Source organism: Haemaphysalis longicornis, unplaced genomic scaffold (genome assembly GCF_048455015.1).
Source record: "Haemaphysalis longicornis isolate Haplotype H1 unplaced genomic scaffold, Haemaphysalis longicornis Haplotype H1 scaffold_9, whole genome shotgun sequence".
In the NCBI taxonomy this organism is placed as follows: Eukaryota; Metazoa; Arthropoda; class Arachnida; order Ixodida; family Ixodidae; genus Haemaphysalis; species Haemaphysalis longicornis.
The window spans coordinates 73,736,802-73,760,408 of record NW_027526460.1 but is presented as its reverse complement, the minus strand read 5'-3'; the positions used below and the strand labels follow the sequence as shown (position 1 = coordinate 73,760,408).

The following is a 23,607-nucleotide window of genomic DNA, read 5'->3' as shown; positions in this document are numbered from 1 at the left end:
TCCGTAAACAGACCCAGCGAAGGAGTTTTGACGATTCTGCCTCAGTCCAGGGGCGTTTGTTCTGCCAAAATATTTGATTTCAGTTTCCAAATACGCCAACGGCAGCTTAAAAAAAAAAAAAAAAACACGTCGCGCCCGGAGAGAATCGAACTTCCCACCTCCACAACGTGAAACAGATTCTACCTATCGTCTATCCCAACAGATGGCGCATTCGTGCAAAATAGACCGATGCATTAAAAAAACACATAAAGGAACAGGAAAGCCTGCGATTCAAACTTTTTTTAACTGGGGAAAAGTTTTTAAATATTGTTTTTCATTTCGCATACGGGCAAAAGTATGTTGCCGAGATAGTCTATGTCATGGTTGCCAGCATTATTTTGGGAGAGACACATACGGCTCGTAGATCTAAAAATTTTGATTTAAGAAGTTGTAGGGCGTTATCAGCAAAACCGTTTGTCGTCAAGGTGCTTTAAGTGATGCGCTTTCATTTGGGATAAAGAATATATACTCGACAAAGATCGGTTGTCTGTCCCTTTAATGGTTTAGAAATGATGGGTTACTTGTAACCGATGACGTTTTACTGAAACTTCTCGACGTTTCATTTACTTCATTTAAAGAGTAGCAGCGTTTGCAATTCAATTACTTGTCACTTGTAATCAATTACAAAATTAAATTGCTTATTACAATACATCCCGACAACACGGGTCTCACCGCGGCGTGTACGTCCGCGTCGGTGTCCGGCATAGATATTTTCATAATGTTGTTCAAAAAGAAAGATACTTTTCAGAAATGCTGAACCGCGCTTTGAAATTCGGCACTCTAGCGCGCACCACTAAACTAATTACCTTAGACGAAAATTTGAGGGGCGTACGAGCAGGTGGCGATAATTTTTTTTGCTCGATTTATGAACGGCCTTGTCATGTATGCCATGCTAAATGTGTATACACGTACTTTAAATACACGTGCTCCCCTAATAAAAAAAGTTGTATGAAAAGTAACATGGGAAGTAATTATAGTTACCCTAGAGCAATTTGTCGATTTCTTTGTGAGGAAGCATTTGTAATTGTAATCGATTACTTTTTTCCGTAACGTGCGTCTGTCGGGCACTGCATGCGTGGCGAAAGCTCTAGCTTCAACGTATCTGCCTAGCTCCGTTGCAAAAGGTTCGAGGTCGAACACGGTAATGACACCGATGACACCACGTGAATACATGACGCGGCTTCTCTTTTTTTTCTATCCTAAAGGAGCTGATTTTTCGTCGACCTGGTTTGTGTATTAAATTTCCTGCTTTCACAACTGGAACAAAGATAATGTCTAGAGGTCAACATCGGCCTAACCAAAGAGATGGTAGAAGGCTACAAATCGTGTCCACTTTCTTACTTGTTTTGATCTGAAATATGTATTGATAATTGTTACCATACGTGAGCCAGCATTGAAAGAACGTACGAGCCCTGTCTGGAGGCCGACACGTGCTGCCCCAGTCCAATCACACGCAAAGGCCGGGATGATAAAGATGGAAGAGGTCGAGCCTTCATCTCTGAGGATGTATGAGCAGGTCAGTTATCAGACGTGACGAAGCACGCTCGTTTCTCGCTTCCCGCCATTACGTCCGAATTGCCGCCGTGAAAGCGCCGGCCTGTCTATCGATGCCGCACTAATAAGGAGAGCCTTAGGCACGGGGCTTGAATGATTAGCGCAGGAATCTTACTTCCGCGTCTTTTCCGTCGTTGTCGATTTTTAGGGCCCACCTCGGCTGACTTCGCGTGGTTGAAGCCTAATTAATGAAGCTTCATTCGTGAAGCCTCCCGTACTTTGCAGTGGGAACTGGTTTATAATATAATATAATATAATATAATATAATATAATATAATATAATATAATATAATATAATATAATATAATATAATATAATGCAGATTATAACTGGCTTGCGCAAGGATGATGTGCAGCAAAGAAGGCGACACGGGTATGCGACGGCCAGACATTAAGCCTAACGTCACACTTTAAGGTCTAACATCTTTGTTGGGACTTCTTCCTTTTCTACGCTGTAGCAGACGACGGTGCATCATCGTCAGTTTCATCAGCACCGACGAAGCGGTGGCACGCGCTTGCGCTGCACCCGCATCCAGTCCCATTATTAAAGCCCTCATTCTCACTAGCCGTGCGCTCTCACGACGGCTTGGCAGCCGGAGGACCTCGAGGTCAAGTACAATCGTCAACCTCCACCTGTTGCTCGACATACAATAAGTATGACGTTGCTTGGCATCTGGTAAGGCTGAGGGTGCCTAACGTTAAGCCTAAACATATGACGTTAGGGTTAACGCCCCGCTTTTTCGTCGACAACCGGTGACCATTTGAAAAAGAAGTACACATTCTACTCAACGTACTCCAAGCTGCTGGTTCAGGCTGACGTCGCAAGACCTCAAAGGGATACAGTAGTCCCAAGCTCCTGCGCTCTGCCACATAACCTATACAGGTGCTACTTTATTCCATGGAAAAAGTAAACACCCGCTGAGTAGCACGTACCCCGCGGTGGTGTAATATGTTCAGCGCTTTATAAGTATCGCGCGCTGATGCATAGGCTGCCGCTCGCGATGTAGGCTGGGAAGTGCACAAGAAACCATTCAATCAATTACTTAGAGCGGAATCACATCACCCTGAAAAAAGTCTGTGCCCGTATACCCGGCAGGATATTTCGCGGGTCGCACAGCCAAACCATTGCGTTTATTTTTTTACCGCGTCTACAAGATATGGATTTTCATGTATACTACCACATGCACCAATTTTTCCAACTTTCATAGCTGTAAGCTGGATCTTGTTTCTAGACAACTATCTCTTTTAACCACAGTGAAGGGATGGGAAGAAACTAAATGTACAGTCAACCGACTTATCTATTTTTATCCCGATTCCTTAACGACTATTGTCGCCACACGTATCCCAGCATTCAATAAGCCTACGACAGATGCCTCGAAGCCAAAACGTGCTGTCTCAGTCCAGCCAAGTGTGGAGACCGGCGTAATAGAGATGGAAGAGGTTGATTATAGCAACACTGTAACTCGCATTATTACCCCATAAACTCTGGGAATGTATTAGCCAGTAAATAGTTGCAACGAGGTGTGCTGGCCTCCAGTTCCGCGTGATTACACCTGAATGATCACTGTGTAAGTTCCGGCCTCCCCTTACCCCCGATCAGCTGGGTCAACTCTGAGAGCCATCGGTTCGATACTTAACTTATGAGCATAGGTACCTTAAGCCGACTTCCTCTTCTTTTCCGCCGTCGCTAGTCTTTAAACCACAGGGATAGGTGCAATGGCAATGTTTTTACGCCAACGGCAGCTTAAAAAAAAAAAAAAAAACGTCGCGCCCGGGGAGAATCGAACTTCCCACCTCCACAACGTGAAGCCAGATTCTACCTATCGTCTATCCCAACAGATGGCGCATTCGTGCAAAATAGACCGATGCATTAAAAAAACACATAAAGGAACAGGAAAGCCTGCGATTCAAACTTTTTTAACTGGGGACAAGTTTTTAAATATTGTTTTTCATTTCGCATACAGGCAAAAGTATGTTGCCGAGCTAGTCTATGTCATGGTTGCCAGCATTATTTTGGGAGGGACACATACGGCTCGTAGATCTAAAAATTTCGATTTAAAAAGTTCTAGGGCGTTATCAGCAAAACACTTCGTAAAAACATTGCCCTTCCTTCCCAAAGAAAGTTTAGAGAACCGTGGACGCTTTCCAAATTGCAAACGAAGAACGAACCCATGCGACCATATTTCGCGCACTAAGTGAACGCATCTACGAGCGATCCAAATGTGTACCGTTACGTTGTTTATGAGATAAAAGTGTTCTATTGTACTCCTTCTTCGTGATCAATGCGTGTGTTGTCTTATCTACAACCATTCCTTGTTCGCGACTTTCAAGTAACTGTCACGACACAATGGAAGCCAGGTTTCACGCTCGCGCCGTGTGTCCAGAGATCTAATCGGACCTTTTCGGTTGACAAACCGGTCTGTGGGGAAATGCATAGATTGATTGTAGGGTTTAACGCGCCGACGCAATGCAGGCGATGAAGCGCGCCGTAGTGGAGGCTCCGGATTAATTTTGACCAACTGGGGATCTTGAACGCGCGCTGAAATCTCGTACACACGGGCGTTTTTGCTTTTCGCCTCCACCAGAAAAGCGGCCGCCGCGGCCGGGAGGGGAAATGCATTAGTTTTTTGACGGGGCGCTATCGGTCCAACTAAGAAAGTTTTCGCTTCAAAAATTGCGTCCGTCATGTGTGAATCCTGTCAATCATTGTCACAGAGCGAAAGAGCGCGGCGCAAACATGAAAAGCGTTGAAATTGAATGACGTGTTGAAAAAATTTTCAATATTTACACCCACACTTCACTTTTTTTTTCCATAAGGCGTCTTCTCTGCACGGCTAACGCCTGCCTTCATGAAAGACGAGCGAGCCAGCGGCTTCGCGCTGCAAGAATAACTTTCCCTGCAATGGTATTTCATGGCGCCAATACCGGGAAAAAGGACAGTTCGAGTGTTGTTGGGAAAAGTATAACGTGGGGCTGGCGCTGGTGCTCGCATTCTATGGGTACGTGTCGATTCAACGCCTGGGTGCACATCAGACGTGCATTCAAAGCATCAGTGTATCTGGTTCCCGCTAACGCATGCAAATAAATTTAACTCGATGACTCGGCCGCTATTTGCTTCCTCATGTTCGGCATACCAAAATTTTTGGGGGAGCATTGTGGGCCATGCAAGGATGAGTCCCACTTTTTCTTGAAGAAATTCGTGATGGTCGACTTTAGGCCTGGTACGTTGGCATGGAATGACCCAATTTCGCTTCGTTGAATGTCACTAGAATCGGTACCAAAGTTGACCGAACGGCTGAAATGAAATGCATCTTGGGCGGTGAGATGGGGAACAGCAAAAAAAATCATAATAAAATAAAAATTCAGCATGAACTGTATTTCAATTCACAAGCATTTTTTTTTTGCCGGCATGACTATATTGTTTGTGCCTTGCCTGTCATTTCGCGTAGCTTCTTGCATGTGGGTATATTCTACATGTCCTCCCGAACTGTCAGATGCAGGCTGGAACAGTACTACTGCATTGATACCATTATACCGCCACATTAGTACCACGAAAGTACCACTGTAATGTCCTCGCCATTACAGAGGTACTTTGCGTGCAGTGATTGTCGTAATGCAGGTGACTATCGCACTATAGGCACTGCTTACACTCGCAAGTGAGCCTTCTTGCTACACCCCGCAGTGCGGGTTGTGGCAGAACATTTTGTAGTACGTGCTGGGAAGAGTGTGAAGCACAACTTCTTGCTCGAGGACTATACGTCATGGGTACGTTAACGACAAGCAATAAATATTCAGCAGGCACAGACTGCGGTGTCTTATACCCGTCTGTACGTGCAAGGCAAGGAGAGCGAGTCTTTCCGTCCACGATATATTTACTTCCACACTACCCCTACACACTCACTACTTATATTTCCTGACACGACCTTCCACCTTTAATTTCTTTTAAGTAGCTACCAATATTCACCTGTTATTTTCTCCCCCTTTCATGTGCAGGGCGCTGCACAGGACGCGCTCTAAACCCGTTCGTCGGTTAAAGGAGAAGATTAGGGGCTGGGGCTGTTGGCCTCTCCTGTCGTCGTCGTCGTAATCGTCGTCTCATGTATTCACGGTACTAAAACCCCGGTAAACTCGTTTACCCCTCGCGCTAGAACGCAACGTGTGTTAAAAAAAACACCTCGCAGTGGAGCGCTGATCGTGCTTCAAAGACAAGAGACTTTTACAACAAAGCTGTATACCTCTACACCCCAACGGTTTAATCTTCGTTGGCAAAAACGCCAATGCGTCAAGAATACACTGCATGCTTCGCCCTTCCCCAGGTTTCACGCTAGTGGACCTTTTTTTTTCGTTTCTTTCTTCTTTGAGTTACGCGGTTTTAACCTTTAAGCGATAATTGTTCGTGTAGAGTGCTAATGTAAACAGTGAGGATTATAAAGTGCAAAGTTGTACCACGTCCACTTGTTCCGCAGTGAAACGACCTTCATTGTTCGCGCTTCGCCTAACTTTTCAAGATATGCACCAACGAAGAGGGGGAGCCCAAAATTCCGCTCCTTGAGATAACTGAAAGAAAGAAATTCTTTCGCCACCCAACGCGCGCGCATTCTATGAATACTAAGAGACGCAAAGGAGGAGAGCCGAGAATAAAGTGGCGCCGGCCGCATTAGAGAATAAGGCAGAGTCGAGGTGAATGTGAATTGAGAGACGAGAGGTTCCTCCGGCGAGACTGAATGAATGGCTGATCTTTGACGCGCCGGCTCGACACTCACTAACTAAGAAAGCTTCCACATAGCGCCGGTATAGTCGGACATACGACAGGTGTGTTCGTTATTTTCTGTTGGTAAAGGCTGAAGATGTTGCTGGTACTGTGTGACGGAGGTGACTCATGAATCTGTAGAAATTAGGGGGGAGGGGCGCAACGCCCAGGCTTCTGTCTGACCTGGGAGGTGTTTTTCCGGAGTTGAGGAAAGAGAGAGCGGAACCACGGCTGCGGCCCCTTAGGCCCGTGTTAAGGTCCGCCCCGCTTTCGACGGGGACGTATTATTCCCCAACTTCTTCGTCCGCGCCGGTTACTTGCTACATTTTTCGGCCCTCATTAGCATTGATTTTACATTTAGAAGGCGCGAGCTTGGAGAATAAAAGGTGCACACCGAACCTCGTCGGCGGTTTTTCCTCCTCTGCCCGCTCTCGACGCTTGTCGAATTTTTCACGCCTTCCGTCGACCCTCGCTTTCTCTCTCTCTCTCCCCAGCTTCTGTTTCCTCGCCTTCCCGGAGAGGTCTTTCCCAATCCCGTCCGTTATTCTCGGCCAGCGATGCGCGGCAGCATTGTTCTCCTTCGACACTGAGTTCGAACTCGCGTGTCGAGTGGGGTGTGAAAGCTACAGGTCGTGCCCTTTTCATTGCCCAACTCTGATTTTTGTGAAGGGTGCACTGCTCGGTTTTTGGCGTGGGAAGTTATTTTGGTCTCCTAGTAAGTAGTGATGGAGGAAGTCTGATTTTGTTTAGTTTACTGCTGACATTTGCCCCATTTTGGTGTTTCGAATGTAGTGCATTCGCTGCGTTGTGTTTCCAAATGGTTCCGGGACAGCGAACAGGCCTTACGAAACTGTGTAGGTGTTAAGATTGAGTAGTCAAGTATACGTGTATTTTTTTCCCAAGTCGTGTTCATTGCGACGTGTACAACGAAGATTGAGGGTAGAGCCTGCTCTGAGCACTACGTGGACTTCTCTAGGACATACTGATGCGTTTTGATGTAAGTGTCGACGGTGACGCAAAAGAGGTAACGCTTTTTTGGTAACGCTGTGTTTTGGTACTAAGTACGGATGCCCACTGCTGTGGGCATGAGACGTGAAAGGTGTTTATCGCAGTAAAGCTGTTCCTGTTGGAGCCCATGGAGGCACTGTGCTCGACTTATAAAACAGGGAAAAATGGACACTCGCGTTTCTTTAAATCAAATGAGGAAATGCGCAACTTATTCCTGCGTGATTTACGCATAAAGTCCGAGACGCCTTTGTACTTCCGGAGATATAAGCTATAAGATATTTATAATATGCTACATCGCGCAGTGTGGATTGTGGCAGAACATTTTGCAGTCCGTGCTGGGAAGAGTGTGAAGCACAACTTCTTGCTGGAAGACTATATACCTCACCGGTACGTTAACGACAAGCAGTAAACATACAGCTGATTATTTACACGGAATCGGCCTCGCAGAGACAATTTAGAACTTTACGTGTCAGATCGTGTGGACTTTTAAGTCACCACGCAAAGCTTCGTGTTCACTTTTCTTTTAATCTCTTCTTTTCCCATCTTTCTTCTGCCCTACTTCTTTTAGGGCCTTTACTCCCTTCTCCCCATCCCCGCAGAGTAGCATGCAGGCGGTAACATGCCGGCAAACCTCTCTGCTTTCATCTAATAAAGAGCTCTCTCTCTCTCTCTCTCTCTGAAACTTCAGGAACAACTACTGTACTATATAGGCCCGTGCCTTATACCCTTTTGTACATTCCAGGCAAGGAGAGGGAGACTTCCCGTCCCCGATATATATTCACTTCCACACTACATCTACACACTCACTACTCACATTTCCTGACACTGCCGGCTGACGACACCTGACGACTCTGACGCAACTGACGTCGACGTCGACGTCGACGACGACGACGATAATTATGATGACGATGACGAGGATGACGACGACTAGCTATGCAGTGAATATTGGTTTTCATGAGCAGCACTTGAACCATCTTTACGGGGCAGCAAAATGTTTCCAAGAAAAAACTAGGAAGATTAAACCTTGTTTCTTTTAATGCGAGAACTCGTGAGCATTCCTTCCCTCTGGGTGATGCAGCTCAATTTAGTGACGCTAATTTCGTCTTGCTGAGTTTAGTTTTTCCGAGTGTATGATGTCATAGGACACGCAAGTCAATCTTTTTTTTCAAGTAGGCTTCATTGCAATACGCACTTTGAGAAAGCCAGCTTTAAAGAAACCGAACTTTATACCGAGCCCATTTAAAGTTGGCCTTACCTCTTTGCAAAATTCACAGCTGGAGAAGCATTTCTTTCAGGTACAACATACATACTCATAGCAAATCCCGATGTTCCCAGAACTTTTTTTTAGTCGTCCCTATACCAGGCTCGGAGCTCTAGCAGACTTGACAGGGCGCTAAAATCAAGGCCTTGCACAGGCTTATGGCATGGTGCCTAGAGTACTTACGATTACAGGCGGGAAAATCAACAATCCGGAACATGCACAGATGTTTACTATCGTGCAAAAGAATTACCAAGCTGTATCAATAAATGCCCCCGCAGTTCCCTTACTCATAGCTCCGTTCAGAAGACGCACAGCTGTAATGTAAAATTATGCGGATATAGCACCTCACAAAGCGGCCGACTGTCCTTTCCGGAAATGTCAAAAATCAGAAAAGCTATAATCAAACGATTAAAACCGAGTCGCAAACCCCAATCTCAACAACCGATTTTGACGGATTTCCCAAAGACGACGCGCAAATGTTCTCTGGAGACGCGCGAGCGAGTCGGCGCCGAGTCAGATGTGCAGGATGCCGATATCCAAGCGACTGACATTATTTTTCTCTCTCTCCCTAACTTAGAATTTATGTCGGTATAGACGCTCCTCGTGACTAAAAGAAGATTTGCCTAGGGAGCCGGTCCCAAGTAACCTTGCCGGCTTTTCCAAATCACCGGCGATTGTCATACAAAAAAAAAAAAAAATGTCCCGGGCCATCTCCACTAACGTGAAATCTGGGGAGGGGTGAAGCATGCAGTGTAGAAGTGTAATTTTGGCGCATTTACGTTTTTTTTGTTTTTTTTGTTTCGTTCAAGTGAAACCGTTGGGGGGTAGAGCTATACAGCTTTGCTGTAAAGGTCTCGTGTTTTTGAAGCACGAAGCGTTCTAGCGTGAGGCGTATACGAGTGTCCCGGTGTTTTTTTTTGTTGTTGTTTTTTTTAGTACGCTACGTTCTATCCCGGCGTAAACGAGTTTTCCGGTATTTTAGTACCGTGACTACATGAGACGACGCTTACGACAACGACATGAGACGCCGACAGCCCGAGCCCCTAAGGGGCTGCGCCCCTTATAAAACGAAGTTCAACCGACAAACTTTTACAACCATCAAACAACGACAGTGACACCAAACGAAGCCAATAAGCGCCACACGGCACGTGCTGCGCCCAACAACGGCTCCCCAGTGTCCGTCACAGAATCATCGACGTTCCGTCAGTCCCGCGCGCTGAAACAAGCAAGGCGGGGGGCGCCAGGAAAGGGACGGGCAGCGCGCTGGACTCGGAGGGGGCTCTGAGAACAAAGCAAAAGAATCCCTTCGCCCCCTCCTTTAATCTCCCGCAGGAAGAATTAGAGAAACACGCCTCGCTCTTTTCCCGTCCGCCGATGAGACTCTGCCGGAGTCTCGTCTGGCGAGGAGGGCCCTCGGCGCAGAGATGACACATGACATATTGTTTCGGCGCGCTACGGGGTCTCGAGGCCCCCCGCTTCTGATTAAAAATTCCTGCCAGCATTGGGACGAGCGGCCGATCGCACGGGCGTCGTCGGGCGGATGATGCGCCGGGGATGCTTGGCGTTTTGCAGAGGTTTGTTGCCGCCGGCGCGACCGGGCAGCAAGCAACCGCGCCGCCGCAGCCGAGGCGGATTCGCCGGTTCCTCGCTGCTGTCTCGGAATGAAAGGCTGATCGACGCTCGGCGGAGTGGCAGAGCGCCGCGAGGTTGCGAGCTGCCGTCGGCTGTCCCATTGTGGCTGCCTCTCCAAAGGAAGCTGCCGAGCGGAGGCACCAACTACACGATGGATGGGGGCTTCTCTTCTCGCCTCCTGCTTTGATCGGGGCTGCTGCTGCTGCTGCTGTGCTGGCGTGAGAGTCTTCTGACTGCGGAGGCCGGCCTCTGTTCGTGATTTGTTTTTTTTGTTTTCTTCTCCGCCGAGGTGTTTGGGCGCTCTCATAGATGGCGCCGCGGTGCAAGCTTTGCAAAGAAGGCAGGAGGTTTAGGACTCAATATCCTGTATATTAAACCACAAAGCAACGAAAAAACACGCAACGCAACCAAAAAGAAAGCCGAAGAGTCAGGCAGCTTGCTGGAACAAAAGCGGATGAAAACAAAGAAATCCTCAGATGTCTACAGAAGCGGGTAGGTTAAACTAGAAGGAAACATTTGTATGATAATTATGCTGAAGTGAGTACATCGTTTTTTGACGCTTTTCGATCGGTTCAGAACAAGGACGCGTACCTGCGCAAGTAGCCACTGGAAGAATTGTGTGCAGGCTACGGGAAAGAACCTGAAACCATGAGATATCCGAAGACTGGTATGACCCCCGGTCACTATTATGACTATGGTCATGATACCACGCCGTGCTTTTCTCCACCAGTTGCTAGAAAACCGGGCGATGTCCAGGTTACGGCGAGCGCGGTCATAATGATGGTCACCGTGATGTGCCGTGCATGCGCGGAAAAGTATGACTACGGACCCAGGTAAAACAAAACTCTCCTTTTCAGGAGCCTCCGCAACACTAGCGCAGATCTGACACGTAAAGCACTTATGGAGCAACAAACTCCTCGCCGGCATTTTATGTATTTGGCTTAGCAGCTGCGCGTTAGCGATGGTATGTATCGAGCAAGTTGAGAATATGGTGGAAAGACATCGCAGCGGATATACGTACCAACAAATTTCTCGCTGTAACCAAAAGCACATCACACTGTGTTATTAAAAGAATTCGGCATGATCCAGGCACTGGGGAAACGTTTGAGAACTTGCGTACCTTTCATGTCGGTGAATTTCAATCGCCATGCGCATGAATAAATTGCCAGATTGCCTCTGCACCTTGTTCGCGGCGTACGGCCATTGCCAGAACTGCTCGTTCGCGTTCCAGTGTTGCGCGAGGCAGACGTGTTTCGGTTGGAAAAACGCTTCAACCAGACAGCACGCGGGCATCAACTACTGTTCCGAAGCTACTCACCACATTTTGTCGGAGAAGCTTGAGTGGAGGCTCGTGTTTACTAAGCACCTAAGGGTTGGGTCAAAGGCCTCACGTCTTTTGTAGTTGTAGAAATATTCCGGAGGACTTTCATGGTCCCAGCGAGTTCATCGGGGTCCGCAAGTGAAGTGAATGCATCTATCACGGGCCGAGCGGCCCGTGACACAGGCGGGTGACACAGTAATTAAACGGTTGACACAGTAATCAAGAACTACGTATTACGGTGCCTCACTGCTATCGGTGCAATGTCGGTATTACCCTTCAGCATGGAATTCATGCCCGCACACAAGAAGGGTCAGAAGCCTACGCAAACTGTTCTCAAGTTTTTGGCGCAACCATTCATGAACAAATGAAGTGAACCACTTGAAAAGCGAGCAGGCTTACCCTTTTGTCCATTTTGTCTCAAGAAACAAAACGCTTACATCGCGCATGCCAGCATACCTGACTCGCCGCACCTAATATAGTCCCAGATGTACCGAGCATACTCTTTTTAGAGAACCATCTACCCATCCGTCCCCAAGACACCACCCGCAATGGAACATTTACCTAGCCCTTTCATGCATCCTCAGGTCGTCGGATGACGCTCAGTAAAGCATTATCGTAGCTAAAAAAAAAAAAAAAATTGGGGAGGTCGTGGGCGTACAAGAGTGCCAACACTCTTGTCACAGCCATGCGACAACCTCTCTCTCTCATGCCAGCCAGCATGAGTCGACTGCAACGACTCCTCCCGCATTTACGAACGGCTGTGAGCAGCGCCAGGCCCGAGCCGGTCTCGAGGAGTGTTCCGGTAGCCGCATTCCATTTTACGGCCGGATTTCTCACCGGAAAGCGATCGGGGCTCTACCGGTTGACTTGCCCTTCCCGGACACCACCCGCACCACCCCTTCCGCTTCTCGTGCTATCTCTATATGGTGCAGCAGCGCGCCAATATAGTCTAACAACCTCCCGCGCTCGGCAATCCGTTTTCTCTTTCGTATGAGACTTGGGCTGGATTTCTTCAATTGTGCAGACGGGGAAGCTTTTAAACAACTTTTCCGGGGAGACTTTGTTCTGTTCGCTTTTCAAAACGAAAATGCTCGCACGACTGAGTCGTCGCGTCGCCGTTGTTCGTCGCCGGGGTTCGGCCGTAAAAGCGCGTGGCTACGCGAGATGCCCTCGGTTGAAAGGAGGCCGTCGTTGAACCGCTGTCGCCCTTTGTTGTCGCCATTTTTGTACGCTTCCGCTTACTGTGAATGGTTCTTGTTTAATGTCGTCCGCGACTGCTATAACAGGAACTCGTTTTCTAAAGTCATTGTGACCTATGTCGAACGTCTATTTTAATTGTTTTTTTTTTCTGGCTGCAACGAAGCAGGTGAAGAAATACGGGAACATGTAGGCAAAGAAATAAATGAAGAAGTAAAGCAATGCGTGTAGGTAAAGACATACAAAGACGAATTAAGTTGACTGTTTTACGGCCACCTTACCTAATTACTGTAACATAAAGCTTAGTTTGTCTTTATGCTGTCTTCTAGTTTCTTTTCTGTCTAAACGACAGACCCGTATAAGGCCAGGGATGGCCTGCGATTTCTCAGAATTTATGATATCGTTTTTTTTTTCAACTGCCTTCACGCTTAACCAGACTTTCGTTCGGCTTCTTACTTGTTACGTGTTTAGACTACAAATTCCGTTATTGTGGGGCCTGTACTCTCTATCCCATTCTCTGGGGTTATCTAACGGGAAGACACTTGAATGATAACTATTAAAGCGTATAGATCTTAGTTTTGGAACATTTTTGTTAATTATCGGGGGGTTTACAGCACCCATTTTGGGTCCATGAAGGGATATTCCTAGGCGGGCCATTTAATTTTACAGCTTAGATAACCTGACCGGTTCCCATTAACGGCACTGGACTTTTGCTGTGCTACAAGGCTGTTCCGAATGCCATCTGAAGGCCGTTAAACCAATTGTCTATCGAGTGTCCCATAGTAAATACATAGGGTGAGTTGTGGGCGAGGATCCAGTTGTCATTTGAAAGTTACCCTGTAGCCCAGGCATTAGCCGAACTAGGTTTCGTTGTAACCTGTACGCGCCTCACAACCAACCGTGCGACCAGCTCGCCGGAGTCCTATACTGCGCTCGTAAAAAGTTTGGCTCCGTTTTAAGTACGCATGCCCACATTAACCGAAGTTCTAATCCAAACGCCGCCGAAGTCTCCCTTTCCCATGCGCAGGGAACATCGAACGGAGACCTTCTCCTGCGCACCGGCATTGAACAGATACACTTTTTTGTCGTGCTCCCTTAGGCCGTGCACTCCCCGCTTTGGGCGGCCATTCTCAAATTTCCCCCCATTATCCCTATTTTGCGTCCCGCACAGAGAAGAAGAAAGGAGGGGGAGAAAATGGAGGATAAAGAATGGACTCGTGCGCATCCCGTCTGAGTGGCACGGGAGGGCTACTGAAAAACGAGCACCGGCTCGCAGCAGCGCCCCCTGTATAGCGTAGTTCTCGTCTTTCTGCCAGCCTATTTTAGAGCCGGCTCGGGGAAAAAGAGGTCGGCAAAAGGCAAAAAGGGAAATAAACGGCGAATCGCCGAGAGCAAGGCGAACGCGCGGCCGGTGGCGGGAGAAACGTCGTCTACTCGATCTCTCTAATCTCTTCCTCGCCCTTTTGTAGCCTCCCGCGCCTTTTGATCGGCTGTTTCCTGGCCTCCCTAATCTAGCTGAGTGTGTATAAGTCTGCGGGAGAACCTGGGCTAAGTTCGCGCACGACTGACCCCCCTTTCGAACCGTGCGCCTTTCTTGCCCGCCGATAACGATAGGGCTCGCCCGCTTGAGTGGCAGCCCGGGAGTAGCAGTCCCCTGCTGGTTTGGTCACGGTTTTTGCGCCGGAAACGAGAGGAGACGGAAGAGGATAAAAACACGAGAAAAAGTACGAGTAGCTTTTTTTTAGGAGACACCGTTAAACTTGGCCGGGGGAAATTGTAGAGGTGGAAGAGAGTGTCAGGACAACCGTAGCACAGGTATGGGCGCAAGGGTAATCAATGCTGTCTGCAGGGGCCTTGGGCAGTTGACCCTAGCGCGTTCTTCTACCTGTAAATGTGAGTACGACCAAAACAAGTTTAAGCGAAGCTTATATGGCTGGGTTACTGTGTAAAACGCCAGATACTTTACGTACCTTTGAAGCGCAAGGTATTCTATAGCCGAGGTGTTGGACAGCGAACATTCATGTGCCTGTGCTAAACACGCGGGGACCACCAACGTCGAACACCGTTCAAACCATAATTTTACTTCAGGCTTATACGCCTGATCACTTGAGTACGCATCTTGGGTAAGATAGTTATCAAAGAGACACCATTTTCAAGATCAGTAGGGTCAAAGTAAAAGTGTGTGCGTGTATCTATGTGTCTTTATTAGGGATGCCCGCCGTAAACGCCCAAGAGAAAGGAAATTTGCTTGTACCTTAGACGGTAGCACCTCTTTGTCGTGCGGAAAAGAGCTTCTATGGTAATCCACGTTCCACTTGTGGAATGGCTCATGATTTATTTTGTGTGCGCAGTATACTGTCTAACATCTGAGTGCGTGGTATATTTTTATTATGGAGACAGCTGCTTGGGAGTTCATGTTGATTTGGCCTCTTAAAAGCTCTGTTCGGTAAAGGAAATGAAGTATCCTTGGTAACCAGACGTTTCCCGTGCAGTTTCTTGTAGTAGGGGGCGGTGAGATTGCCTGCAGTCGGGGACAGTTTTGTTCACTGGCACTGTACATGAGTAAGCGGCAGCTGTTTGTACGGTGTCATGGCATGACGCGTCTATAGGTGCATGCAGTCACCTTGTGCGGGTGTGGTGTCGTGCCTGTCTTTGGCATTCTTGCTTGTTGCACCGTGACGTGTTCAAGAACTTTGAACACGTATTCTGTGTGACGTGAGTATATCCTATTCTTTCTTGTTCCCTCTTGTTGTCCTTGTTACGTTTACTGCCACCTCTCTCGGATGTCTTGTTATAATTGTTGTCCCTGTTCAGCCTTTTGCCGCAAGTTCGATGTATTCTCATGGATCCTCTGAGTCTGGAGGCTTGACGCTGCTGCACCTGCACGACACGACACTAATGCCGTCGTTTGATCATTTTCAGCTGTTGACCACCGTCTTGCTTTTTGAGTTCTCGCATTTTTTTGTCGCAAACCATTGCGTAGTAGCGATCTGCGCATGCAGGATTTCCATCCACCTGGCGAAAAGCACCTCAGTGGCGTTCTGTCTTCAGTTCCACAATGTCACTGTGAGCAATTTCAGCGTTCCCTTATGGGTCCCATTCACCAAAGTGTCCGACAGGCTGTCTCAACTGTACTCCTCTGTTCGCGCAGGCATTAGTAGCACAGTGAAGTCTCTGCTTTACAGAGGTTGGGGATAAAATTATGTTCGTTGTTCCCATTAGCTTTCCCATGTTGTGCGTTGTAGTTACGTTGTGGTTGGCTCGTGCATGGTCATCGCCTTAATCGCCCACGTGACTTACACGCCTTTGCCTTCTCGCAGAATAGGGTGTGCGCTGAGCAGTTCTCGTCCGTGGTGAAGTGGCCGCCCTTTTCACAACAGTTGCAGTGTTTTTTTCCTATTTGTATGGGCACTGTCGGGCAACTTCTGTATTTAATTCAGATTATTGTCCTTGAATGGTGGCCGATTGCCCTGTGTCATATCTTGCGGCTTCTGCTACATGTGACGGGGTCTGGTATCGTACGTGTTTCGTACGGCGCCGAGATATGTCATCCTTCGTTTCGGTTGGGCAGATGCGAAGTGAATGAGTGTACTGACCTCTTCTCTCAATGCGTTTTGCGGCGAGCGTATGAGCTCCATTAGCGCCAGGCGCCCTCATTAGGCCGTTGCAATGGACACCGGGATCCTGTTTGTGTGCATTACTCCTCGTGGGATTGCTGGTGATGGAACTAATATTACCTCAATTCTGATTTCCTATTCCAATGGGAGGCGCAGTTCTTTCAGTTTCGCGCGATGACCAGTTTGCACACCGTCGCACACGGTAACGGTTGCATTGCTAGAGCCTTTGTTCTTCATGATGTCCAACTTCTTCGGTGTCTTTCATAAGGATGTGACGTATTCAGTGTGGTGTCGTCTTCAATTTCAATTTCAATTTCAAGAAAAAAAAATGGCATATGGAATGCTGTGGCCATTTGTCGGATAGACTCTACAGGGCAACGCCGGGCTAAATAAGCATTATCCCAAGCTTAAAGTTATCAACGTTTGTCTCTGTTGCATAGGGGTAGGCCTTGCCCCTTTTTATCCAACCAGCGTTGTTCTCAGCGTGTTGGTTTATCCCGCTCAGGATTTATCCCCCACTCATGGTCTGGATTCTAAGACTGGCCCCTCATTCATCGCCTCCTTTAATAATAAAATCAGTGTTTGAATTTTCTGTGATTATATGTGCTGTTTTTGTCACCTGTTGTTCTTCTTGAGGCAGTAGAGATTTGTTTTCACCAGTCGTTTGGTGCAGTTGGTATACAAGCGGTTTCTACATCGAAATCGATAGAGTGGAATGGTCTTAATCAGCTACTCGGGTGAATGGGAATGGCCCATGTTTGAACACGCCGGGAAGTTTAAAAGGCGTAGGATTACCGGGAATGGCCATTTCCGGAAATTGAGTCGGAATCGAGAGACCTTCGCCATACCCCTCACCATTACGCGGCAAGCGTCTCTTCCATGCTGTGATGACGGAAAAAGCACGGTGTTTTACGCGAGCTCTGCGTCTGTATGGTCCCTATGGTCTGTATGGTCCCTATGGTCTGTATGGTCTGTATGTAAGGCGAGGCATGGGGCATTTCCAGCCAAACGTATGGCGTCGGCGGCGGCGGCGCGGGAGTGAACGATGCACAGCGAAAACTGCGGATAGCAGCGTCACGGGTCCTATGCACGAACGACGGGCCGGCAGGGGGAGCTGTACAGATGAGGCGGCCATCTTGCAGGGACGACCTTTCTTCTGCTGCGTCGGGCCGAAGAAAGGGGAACGCAAGATGGATGCGGACTGTCGAGCAGCGGTTTCTTTGCTTCGTTTCGCTTTTATTTGTGGTCCTCTCACATTTTTACTTTGTGCTCTTTTTATTGTTTGTTTCGAAAACGCCAAGACCCTTCCTTCAAGGCGCGGCTCCCCACTTCTCTTTGTGGCTGAAAGATCCTTTCTTCTCATTGCACGACGGTGGCTGCTTGTACTACGCCGTGCAAACAGGCCGATTTTTTAGCCTCCCCCTCTACATTATTTTGGCGGGAAGGAGAGACCGTGCTGTATGGCGGGACGCGCCCGATCGGGAAGGGGGCGGCAGTTTTGTGTTTGCATACACGGTACGGACCCACACACACGCACGCGTGGGCATTCGCCTCTGCGGCGCTGGATGGACGTTGTGTGCCGGAAGAAAAATGGAGCTGGTATAGATTACGACGAGGACATCCACCCCTGCTCTTCGCTGACGTGAACGCTTCCACGCAAGAGGGGTACGATGGGAGGCCGGATCGGTTTGCTCCGGGGTCGGCGTGACACAAAATCGCTGAAGCCGCCGTCGCAGGTCTGTGCCTCGCGTTGCTTGTTTGGTACACTGCAGTGAAAGCTGCCGGAGGAAATGCCAAGCCGTTTCTTTAATGGCAGTGCACGCACACTCTTGCCTAGGTAACCTTTGTATATACGACAGTGAAAGCGCGAAGTGGAGGCCATGCACGGATATCAAGGAGTTGGGCAGGCGAGGCGCTGTCAATCGCGTAAGAGCGTATACATAGTCCGCTGTTTCTTTCGCGGACTCACGACGCTGCTTTGAACTGTTGCCGAAAGGCGTAGTACAACGCGGCAGCCATCAGGTATGGGTTCGCTGCGTGTTCTTCGCAACAAGTCCCGGCTTCCGTGCATGCAACAACACGCGATACGTAGAATGCCGCACCCTCGCACCTCGTAGTGTTTGTATACACGCATATGCTCTCACTGCCGTCGTCTTTCTTCCCCGCCACCTTGTTGTGCCCTGCGAAAGACCAGCGCAAATTTATTTCGCTCCGGCCTATCCTGTCCTATTCACGGGAGCACAAACACCTTCCCGTGTTGAATCGCCCTTAGCAATTCATCCTCTCTTTCTCTCTCACTCTCTGCGTCTTTCTTTTCCCTCTCTCAGTGTTCCCTTTCGTGACATGATTGTCGTGCAGTGCGAGTCCGGCTTTTTAGCACGGGAACATCTATTTGAGACCTCTGCCTCCGTGTTGTGAGTTACGATCCGTGAAATGGAGCTGGCGGATGGGACCCTCGGTGTATAACCCTCAAAGGAGGCGAATGTATACGTGTATGTATACACTGTCGGGGCGTTCCAACTATTCCTGGTAGACGGCTAAGTTGACTGTATGGGTCCGTCTAACGTGCCTTTCTGCGTTTCTCGCGCAGACGCAGAACGAAACAGCGAGCTTTAAATTGTGGGATATCCTTGTGGGAGGACGTCTACGTGTGGTAGGCACAACGGACGCTGCTGCTGAAGAGGTATTCATGACAAGACATCATACGCATCTCGAAGGCATAATTACGCGTTTGTTATTGTGTGCTCTTTGAAGAAATGTAAGTGCTTGGTTTCATCTACCTTTTCTGTCGCCTCGTTCGTCGCCGAAAGTTTTGTAGTGCGTAGCTGCAATATTGCGTCGCGAACTTGCTGCTTTTCTCCGCTGAGGAAAGAAGGTGAAAGAAATAAATCACATTGAAGAAAAAAATTCAGGAACTCCCAAAATAAAACTATTGAATAAATGCTACTATGGATGCCACTTTGGTACACACCGAGCCACTGATAAGTCAGCTTCACAACTACACGCCCGTGTAATGCTGGGAAGACGGTTTTTTTTTGGTAGCCTTACAAACACTTTTCTAACAAAGTGGGAGGGCCTTAGGACATTTTATTAGATACCTTCATGCGATGTGATGTATCCTTATAAAGCGCTATGCACTGGGCCTTTTAATGTAGCATTCACTACTCACTCATCACAAATGTATTGCTCGAAAGACATCGTTCAGGGGCTACATAAGGGATCTGTTATCAATTATGAAGGCCCTAGCACCTTAAGAAGGTCTGACAGATACAGCGTTTTCCTCGGTGAGCCCACATAGCATTGCAAGTATTTAAACACGACAGTCTCCCCTAGCCCCATCTCGGAAACGACCGCACAGATCGTGTAAAGATTGAAAATAGCTCCCTCTGCTGCTGCTAAGGGAACTCTGATCAGGAATGCGGCGACGGTTTTTCCCCCACAGTGCTAGGGTAACTAGGGTAACCAGGGTAACTATAAAAAGCATGCAGCTCTCTCTGTTTTTTTTTAACGTTACCCTGGTTGGTAAAACAAACATGCAGAGCTTCTTTGACCAATTTAATCCGACCACTGTGATGGTACCAATCTGCAGGGAGGGAAACGCTTTCTGAAATCGATATGATTTGACGTGAAATCGTGTGCAGATTTTGAGAGCGGAAGCTCTGCCGGAACTTTTGTGAAGCAGCATGAAACAGTTGTGTTCTTTTAACGTAAACGGAAAAATTCACCGTTCACTTAAGTCTCTCAAGTGATTTCAAGGCGAAAGCCAGCGATTATCGAAGACTCCTTCGCCTCTGCACCGTGTTTGCGGTGCCGCCACGTTCCCCTGTCACGCGGTGTGCGCATCCTGGTAAATCTTGTTTTATCTTGGCACAGTGCAGGGTTAGTGCTGTAGTTACCATACTTGGCTGCGGCTCGTGGCGCCCCGGGTTCAAATCCCATTCGAACCTATATAAGTGTTTATGTATATTTTATTTACTTAATTTTTTTGCAGCGGCTGCAATTTGTTTCATGCATGCGTGCAGTCACCAGCAATTACGGCCACTTTTCGAGTTTTATGAGACATCTAACGCTTCCGATTTAAGAATTATGTCGAATATTTTTTAGATCTGCGTGAAGTCATCTTTTTCAATTTTTCATTATTTTCTGAGAAAGAAAAACATGAAGAAAACGTGTTTTTTTTTTTTCAGGCACCTCTGAATTTTGTGAAAGCTTACATCTATACTCAGTGCTGCACACGATTGTCCAGAGGGAAGCACTATTGAATGGGGCGTCGCGTTCAGTTAGAGCTACGGCGCTGTGTACCAGGGAAGGAAATTACCGCATGAGTCGACTCAGGTATGCTAGCGACGCAGCTACACTACACAAGCAAGCCAGCCAAAACTGCTATTAAGGCGCGCCTGCATAGACGGACAGCAGCCTTAGGGAACGGGCCGAAGATATCTGTGGCCACTCGTCGTTTGCCAAACATATTCTACGTCCTCGCCAACTTATTTGGAAGAGTTATTACCGCCAAAATTTTTAGACAAAATTACCGATTCATAGGCAACTCATAACGTTCTCCGTCCAAAAGCCGCTGCTTCGTAAAAAAGAGAAAAAGGAAGTCGGATTTCTTCATTTTACGCAGCATGCATTCCCGCAATGCTCACATTTGCTTCACTGCATTGCTCCGACAGTGCAATTTCCGGGTGCTTCCTGTCGCGTCAGTATCATTTCTTTTCGAGAGAATGACAAAACGCTTTTTTTTTTTTTTTTCAGACACCGCGCGCTTTCCATCTCTTTGATATTTTTTTATATCATTTTATACGCGCTTACATTATGCCTAGTTTATTGCAGCAGCAAGCGGCCAGTTCGGAGCACTAGTTTTTCGGAGGCACGCTCGTTTATTATTCCCCGCGCTGCCACCGGTTCTTCGCTCCGCCGCTGCGTATACGGAAGCCGTAAACGTCAATCGAGACCGCGCTTCCTCGTGGGGTGTAGCACCGTGAAATGCGGAGGGCGAGATTATTGAGGCTCCGCGCAATATATGATTACGGACATTACGGACGGCAGTCATGGCGTACACTAATATGTTGCACAAGCTGAAAAAAAGAACAGAGAAGAAGCGACTGCGCAAGTTGCAACCAGTTTTATTACGCCTGAGGAAGACCGTTCAATGGCCTGGTCAAACTATGCCTAAACATAAAGGCACTAACGTTACTCTATACAACGCCGGAGGAGGAAAGGCAATCACGGGAAAACTCCGGACGCATATGCACTCTCAATACATGGTAGTATCTCTACGTACACCTACACCATGTATGGTATGGGTAATTGCTCCAAAGGGTGCCCTTCCGTCGTCCTCTCGAAATAAAACTCCGATATTCTAGTAATTCGAGTGCTGATAGACCCACGAAACTGGGAACATGATCCTGCAGCACGTCATTAATCAGCTTCCTACCCACGTTTTAGTCGTTCTTCTGCTGCAATAACTAGGTCTTTTCTGCTCCTTCACTTCACTGCATTGTCGTTAAGGTTGATGAACTCACATTTGTGAACGTGTCTTCGCAAGCAGATGTGGCATAGTGTGTCTTCGCAAGCAGATGTGGCATAGTTCGGCAACGATATCATTATTGATGTCACTTCCGATTGTGCCATCACGAGTGCTGTTTGAGCATTGTATGAGCTGCCCATCGCACATGAGGAGCACTTGAAGACAAGCGACCTTGCGGCGTCCTTCGGTGGTCTTAAGGTAGCCATTTTATCTGCCCAACCGTATGGGGTCACGCGACGGAGGGGGGCCGTGTCATATGCATGTACGTGACACCAACATTTACACCGTTGGCATAGTACGGTCACGATATTGAAAATAACGTACGTCGCAGCTGTCTGTTATGTCGCGTCTCGTGTTCACTAAACCCACCACTTTCCCTTGTACATATCGGAGACGTATAATGACGTGGCGACACCTTTCGACTCAGCAGAACAATTCAGAAGTGTTAGGAGTCAGCGGTTTGATCGTAGCTCCGAATAAGTGTACTAATTGCCAACTTTTGGCTGTTACCCAAGTACGTCAAACTACTTTCACACCACATAATGGCGGCAAATTTGAGCTCCACCCTTGCAAACACTTAATTCCATATAATGGTGGTAGCAGCGTTACCTATCGCACGAAATAGTAGCGAGTTAGGAGGTGGCCAATCTTTCGAACGAGCGTGATCCTTCCAACGTGTAAAGAAAATTCGTCTGACCTATCAGCCAAATTTCCGTATTCGGAATTTCAACGTCGGCGGCCGCTCCCAATCAACCCTTGCGGCGAAAAGTGCGGTCCCGTTGACTTCTTACACTCGTATTTTATTCTGTCCACAAGGCACTCACGGAAGATTATTCCAAGGTGTCCCAAGACGTCTCAGCAATCAAAAGAAAACAAGGAGGTTGCATGGCGTAGCGGCCAAATCAGGCCCGAGCGCATTTCAGCATGATTGATTGATTGTAGGGTTTAACGCGCCGACGCAACGCAGGCGATGATGCGCGCCGCAGTGGAGGACTCCGGATTAATTTTGAACACCTGGGGATCTTTAACGTGCGCCGAAATCTCGTACACACGGGCGTTTTTGCTTTTCGCTTCCATCAGAAACGCGGCCGCCACGGCCGGGAATCGAACCCGCGTCCTCGTGCTCAGCAGCGCAACGCCTTAGCCACTGAGCAACCACGGCGCATTTCAGCATAACCGAATGCACATCGCACGACACATTCCGGGCTTCCTCGGAAGCGCGCCTCCTCGTCCTCGCGTCCTCGTCCCTGCGCTGTTTTTAGTGTGAATTATGTGTACCCAACTAGCCCAACGTCAAGCCTTAGTTAGTCATGGAAGTATTGTCCCTGTGTCGCACGTGACTTCATCAGAATCATTCGCGACGAGGAGCTCCCGGAGATCAAGCGAAGTTATACCAGCCGACGGCATGACAGAAAATCCTGGGACTTGCTAATCCAAGAGAGGCGCGCCTGGAAAACCCTTCATATGGGCCGGTGTGAGAGCGACCATACGAGTGGGGTGGCAAAAATGTATGCTGTCGAAACACCGGCAAATGGACGCGGTCTCATTGTAGGTGAGGAGAATGGTACCGCTATGGACATCACCATTGTGCACCCGGAACGCTTTAAGGTTGTGAGAAACTGAAATCGGAAAACTTTCTGCATACTGCCGGAACGCCTACGAGGATCAGAGGCGGCGCGCAAATCCAACCGCCATATTC

The 23,607-nt window shown here is 48.1% G+C and overlaps 1 long non-coding RNA gene across 6 annotated transcripts in view; it reads left to right on the top strand.

Annotated features, from left to right (window-relative positions):
- LOC144152387 (uncharacterized) overlaps positions 1-23,607 on the top strand; it is a 408,790-nt gene that overhangs the window by 56,355 nt on the left and 328,828 nt on the right. The window contains exon 1 of one of the 6 annotated variants that reach the window (XR_013319158.1): positions 1,426-1,555. The exons of 4 other annotated variants lie outside the window; for them this stretch is intronic. This is a non-coding gene — a long non-coding RNA (uncharacterized LOC144152387). Of the gene's footprint in view, positions 1-1,425; positions 1,556-23,607 lie in introns of those variants that run through there. One more of the 6 variants, XR_013319155.1, reaches the window with a different exon arrangement.